The sequence below is a fragment of the Mus pahari genome, chromosome X, assembly GCF_900095145.1.
Source record: "Mus pahari chromosome X, PAHARI_EIJ_v1.1, whole genome shotgun sequence".
Taxonomy (NCBI): domain Eukaryota; kingdom Metazoa; phylum Chordata; class Mammalia; order Rodentia; family Muridae; genus Mus; species Mus pahari.
This window is the reverse complement of record NC_034613.1, coordinates 15,930,599-15,937,003: the sequence shown is the minus strand read 5'-3', so window position 1 is coordinate 15,937,003 and position 6,405 is coordinate 15,930,599.

Sequence of the window (6,405 nt, the reverse complement as noted above, 5' to 3'; positions counted from 1 at the left end):
CTTCAAGGCTTTTCCCCACTTTCTCTTCTATCAATTTCAGTGTCTCTGGCTTTATGTGGAGTTCTTTGATCCACTTAGACTTGAGCTTTGTACAAGGAGATAAGAATGGGCCAATTCATATTCTTCTACATGCTAACTGCCAGTTGTGCTAGCACCATTTGTTGAAAATGTTGTCTTTTTTTCCACTGGATGGTTTTAGCTTCTTTGTCAAACATCAAGTAACCATAGGTGTATGGGTTCATTTCTGGGACTCCAATTCTGTTCCATTGACCTACCTGTCTGTCACTGTACCAGTACCATGCAGTTTTTTATCACAATTGCTCTGTAGTACAGCTTGAAGTCAGGAATGGTGATTCCCCCAGAGTTTCTTTTATTGTTGAGAATAAGACTGAGTTATTTTTATTCATTGACAGTATGTTAGAGAAACCCCATCCCTTTGGCTTACCATTAAATCAGGGGCAATTATGGTTAGAGGAAATAAGTCTAAGGATTTCCAATCAGGTTTTCAGGTCCCTTATAGTTGTGGCTTAGTTTATTTCTGACAGGGCATATGAAGACTTGATGGAGTTATTAGGTGGAGGCAGCAACTTTTCTGGTTCTAGAAAGATAGGTCTGGGCCCCCATTATGACTTCTGAAATTCTATTGCACTTTGATTCTGAAAACACTATATTGGTGGACTTCTTGGGAACTTGAGGTAGTCTTAATTCCTTTGCTTAGCAATCATATATCTCAGGATCCTTTCAGTCATTGCGGGTGTGTGACACCCTTGTTCTGAAGTGGTAAGTATGAATTCCATTTGGGCTATTTCTGAATATCTGAGGTTTCCTGGTTCTCAAAGTAATGGTATGCCTATGTTTCATTGAACACTGGTGAGTATCAGACATTTTTGATGTTGAGAAGGTATATCTGAAATGAAACCCTCTTTAGTTCTTGTAGAAATTTGTAAGGCACATTGTTTCTATACGGATATGGTTGAGGACAGATAGGACATTAAGAAAGATCTGGATACTTAGGTCCTTCTCAGAAGGGACATCATAATACCCTCAGAAGGAGATAAAGAGGCAAAATGTAGAGCAGAAAATGAAGGAAAGAACACCCAATAGACTGTCTCACCTGGAGATCCATCCCATGTTAAGTTACCAAACCCAGACACTATTGTTGATGCCAAAAAGTTCTTGTTGATAGCTTCTGATATTGGTGTCTCCTGAGAGGCATTTCCAGTGCCTCACAGACTGATAAACAGATGTTTACAGTTATCCATTGGACAGAGCACAGGGTCCCCAATGGAGGAGCTAGAGAAAACTCCAAAGGAGCTGAAGGGGTGTGTCACCCCATACCAGGAACAATAAAATATACCAACAAGTGCCCCAAAGCTCCCAGGGACTAAATCAACAACCACAGAGTACACATGGAGAGAGTGATGCCTATAGCAGCACATGTAGAGGAGGATGGCCTTGTGGGACATCAATGATTGGAGACTCCATTGGTCCTGTTAAGGCTCAAGGAATCAATGTAGGGGAATTCCAGGACAGGGAAACTATAGTGTGTGGGTTAGGGAGCAGGAGGATAGGGGATGGAATAGGGAGGTTTTAAGAGGGTAAATTAGGAAAGGAGTTAACAATTGAAATGTAACTAAAGGGGAAGATCTGAACATTCCTGGTTGTGCATAGACACATCAGAAGGTCCTTGTTCTGTTCAGTAGTTTGGAAAATACATAGTTCTGAAGCAGTAGGACTGAACCCAATTTGAGAATGACTAGAATGCATTTGGCTTCCTGAGTTTGACAGAGTATGCCTGAGGGAGGAAAAGTTGAGCCCTTAAGAATGATTTGAACTCTATTTCAGGTATTGCTAAAGTATGAGATTTCTTTGTTCTGAAGGAATAAATCTGAGGAGAGATTTTTCAGAAATATAATTTAGATGATCCTTTGATAAAGTAAGAATTTTTTAGGTATTAACAGCCAGAAAATTTCAAGAACAATTCCTTACAGACAGACAGTTCTGTTTTATGTTGGAGAATACAGAAAGGTCAAAGCATCTCATACATAGCAGGGGGAAGATCAAGAGTCAATATGAGGAGTACAAAAGGCCTGAACATTTCCTTATCCCATCTTCCTCAGAACTTAGATGATCTATATCATGCAGGAGAGCCAACAGAGTAATAAATCTCCAACATGCTAGAAGGAGGTTCACAGCTAGGTCTCCTGATAAATCAGCTGCCTACTTCTGAATATGAAGAACATGGTTTCTTTATTTCTGTTGACCAATTTAAGGCATATTTCCTGGGTTTAGGGCTTTGCTGGCTACTCTCAGGCTCTAGGAATTCAGGTGCCATGATCCTGTTCATTGAAAATGTTTTCTGAGATTAGTGAATCAACATAAGTAGTACTCAGTGCACCTTTCATAGAAGAAGTTTAATTGTTACCCTTTAGGTCAGAGGAAGTAGGTCTATGTCCACACATTTCAGAAGAACTTATTTTCCTATATGGTAAATATTGTATAGCATGTCCATCTAGCTATAAATTGTGAGCTCTTTTTCATGAGAAATCTCTTCTTCATACCTGCCATGGTTCAAGTCAGAGGGGCCTATATGATACCCCAGATGTTCATCTGAGGCAATTAGGAATGCAAGTCTTTTTTAACAGACAGTTGATGAGAAGAAAAAGTTCTAAATTCCCGTTTTTTCATATGGGGCACAGGATGGGAAATGTGAGGAATTTTGAAGGTAAGAAGAACTGAAGATACCATGTTAAGAGAGTGTATGGCCCAGGCTCCTCTACAGAGATAGGCTGCTTTATTGGTTCCATTTAGCAGGCTGGGAAGCTCTTGTTCCTCCATAGGAAGAAATGGTAAGGAAGATGTGTATTTCTGCTTCACGCCACAGGCTCCGGCCGTGTCTGCATGGGCAGAAAACACCTTGGACTGGGTTCATACTGAAGAGCTAAACAACCTAAAATAGGGATGAGCTACAAGGAAGAAACATTATTTATTAGTTGGACACGGGAGAACCCAACCCTCTCCCGCATGTCCCATTGTCTCTGTGTGTCTCTCTCAATGTCACATTGTCTCAATGGCACGTTGTCCGATCCCAGAAGAGCTGTGTCCAGAAGGTGGGTCCAATGAGAGGGTGGTGACGATTGGTCCGGGCGATGAGTGGGCGTTGACAGTGGGTAGTCTGAGGACACTATATTCTGGGAGAGCTGCGTAGCACTCTGGTATTCCTGTGGAGGGGGAGTGGTTAGTGGGGGTGGGAGACACCAACAGGAAGAGGCTAGATTAGAGAAAAAATTCCTGGATGCTCTTTTGTCAAATGGAACATCTCTAAAGACCAGTTTATTAGATGGGATTTTTAAGACCACCTCTCCTTTAGCCTGACACATTCTGAGGCTGTCTGACAAAGGGGCATATCTAATGTCCTTATGGTTAGACCAACAGAACCTGAGGCCACATTGGTCAAACTGAGAATGTCTGATACCCCCTTTAGGGAAGAGGGTAGAAGTAAACATATCCTTTGGTAGTGGTGTCCTTACGAGACTGCATGAGTGTTATTGTGAATATTTGTAGCTTCCTATGACAGGAAAGATACAATGGGGCTCTATATTCATAATGGAAGGCTATGTCTCTCCCTTGGTAAAAAAGGGAGGAACTCAGATCTTCTATTTGGGATATGATATGCCATGAATTCCTTAGTTATCATGGAAGGACTTGATACTCCCTCTTAGAATTGGAACACATTTGATTGCCCAGGTGATCAGAAACAAAGCCCTGGCCCCCTGTAGCAATAAAGGAAGTCTTTTCTTCCTCTTGGACAGAAAGAGCATGTTTTAAGTGCTCCTCAGTACAAACAGGGAGGCAGACTTCCTCTTAGCCTGGTGATGAAGGTTTGATCCTCCAATGGGTACTGTTTCCATCTGGAGATGTCTCAATGCTGTCTCACTTGCAGGAATTGTTTGATGGCTCCTTGATTTCAGGGGCATACCTGAGTCTCCTCCTGATAGAGGTTGTGTGCCTGGCCTTCCCATGAGGAGAGGTGCAATGCCTGAGGCTCCCTTATTGTGAGGAAGTCATTTCACTTTCCTCTTTTGAAGAAATGGAAGATGCTATGTCACCTTAGGGAGTAGCTATTGCTTTCTTATTTTTTCAAAGATGAAGAATTTATCTTTTTTTTTCTTTTTAAGGAAGATGACACATTCTAAGCCCCATGTTCTGAATGGAAATCTTGAGTGTCTTTTTGTTTGGAAGCAGTCTTTTTTTATTTGATTTTAGTAGATTTGGATCATCTATTGATGTCTTGGGGACATGGGAGAAATCTTTGCCCTTCCTGGTGAGATCCTGAGAATTGGAGTTCTCCTTTGCCAGAAGCAGATGTATTATGGCTTTTCTTGGTCTCTGATTTAAGCCATGTACCACTTTTTTCAGATTTGGAAATCTCCCCACTCCCCTTTTGTAAGAATGGCATAGTTTTGAGACCTCATCTTCTTATGCAGAGCATTGATGTTTGTTTGATCTGAAAGGGCATGTCTTGATTTTTGGTTTCTTCTGTTTAGAACATCTGATACCACATCGTGTAGATAAAGAACGTGTGAGAACTTATTTACAGCTCCTTGGTTTATGGAGGGAATCACTTGTGGGTCAAAGTTTGATCAGTTGGGTGATAGACTACTTTAAATGCATAAATGCATAAATGGTGGGCTCCATTTTTGTGAGGGAGAATGTGTTTGGAGTGTAGGGAAGAATAGAAGTAATCCCTCTGACAAAAAGTTTCATTGAGAATTGGAAGATGGTACAGAAAATATCTTATCAGGTACAAATGTCCTCTAAGTCCAGAATACGCAGGTGTTCTTGGACTCTGAGATGTGGATGCCAGTATTTAGAGTACTTGTTTTTTCCTGTATGTTAGTTGGTAACATACAGCTATTTCTATTTGATTTCCATAAGAATTTCATGAGAGGCACATGGGTATACACAATGAAGATGGGACTTCTCCATTTCTGGTGACAGTCCTAAAGGTTGACCTTGGATCATCACTCAGATTTTTACTGTCATGTCCTAGGACATTGGGTTAGAGTGGTCTGCAATCCCTTTGGTCATTTGAGTATGCCAGGCCTCTCAGGTCATAAAGGAACTATTAAAACTTCTTAGAGAAGCAGATCTGAGGAATCTGTGGTTAGACATGGATGCCCTGTGAGACTATTTTCAGAGTATGTGGATTAAAAGTTTCCTTGAGAAAAAAATATATTAAAATCTGTATTTGTTCTCATGTGACTGGCATGGTCTGCAGCCTCCTTAATCAGGAAAATTTTTCTAAAGTCCCCTTGAAATGAAAGTGTATTCTATAGTTCCTTTGTTTAAAGAAATGGGAATTTAACCTTCTTCCTTGGCAGAGTGTTTATGTCAGGAGCCCTTCATTCTTTTGAACCTACAGTTTACCTTAGAATAAAAAATATCAGTGAACATTTGTTTAAAATAATTGATTGAGGTTTACTTTACAATATAAGGAAGTTTTGAGGACCTTCTGATATGCAAGAAACAGGAGAGATAATTAGAGTCAGAAAAATCCCATCATACTCAGAGCAAAAATTACACCGACTACCATAGCTCATAATATCCTAATATTGCTACATCTTCAAACTATTCTTCACAGTCTAGTGTACCCATATGTTTAGCTGAATATGTAAGCAACTAATTGTCAATTGCATGATATATGAACTGTTTGGGTTTCCCCAGAGTGATTTCCTCTAATTAATAATGTTCAAACAACCAGAAATCAGAATGTTGATACCACAGCATGTCAGTTGTCCTTACTCAAGAAAAGTTATCTTCCAGGATTTTTCTTAATCTTCTTGATTTCTGTGAACCCTAACCAAAGTGAGCAATACTCTTTGGTCAAAGGTGAAATATCCCATGGGACCATGCCCAGAAGGGGCGTTCTGAGAGCCAATTGGATCATATAGGTAACTCTTAAGGCCTCAGTAATAAAAGGAAGAAACCTTCCGAAGTTTTGGAAAGGAGAAATATCGTAGACCCTGTTGGGCAGAAGGAGAGTATCCCTGTTAATTTCTGTAGAGGACGATGGTCCAGGCACTGCACACCTTTACTTCTTCATAGAACTCTATAAAATGTTTACCTTTGAGTACTCCACTGGGACTTAACAGCAATCTGATGTTTCTTCTGACAGGTTGGTCAAAGTCCCTGGATCTGTTACCTACTTAAATCTGTAGATAGTCACACAGATACGGAATTAGAGTACAGGATACTTTCCTGTGAGCATCTTAAAGATAGATGGCCTTAGATCTTGAATCTAGGCTGAAGTATTTTAATTGACCATGAATTTGAATCAAGAGTTCTCTGTTCTCTCTTCCATTCTGGTTCCTTCCCTTCTTTCCTCTTTCTGTTCTACCTTCC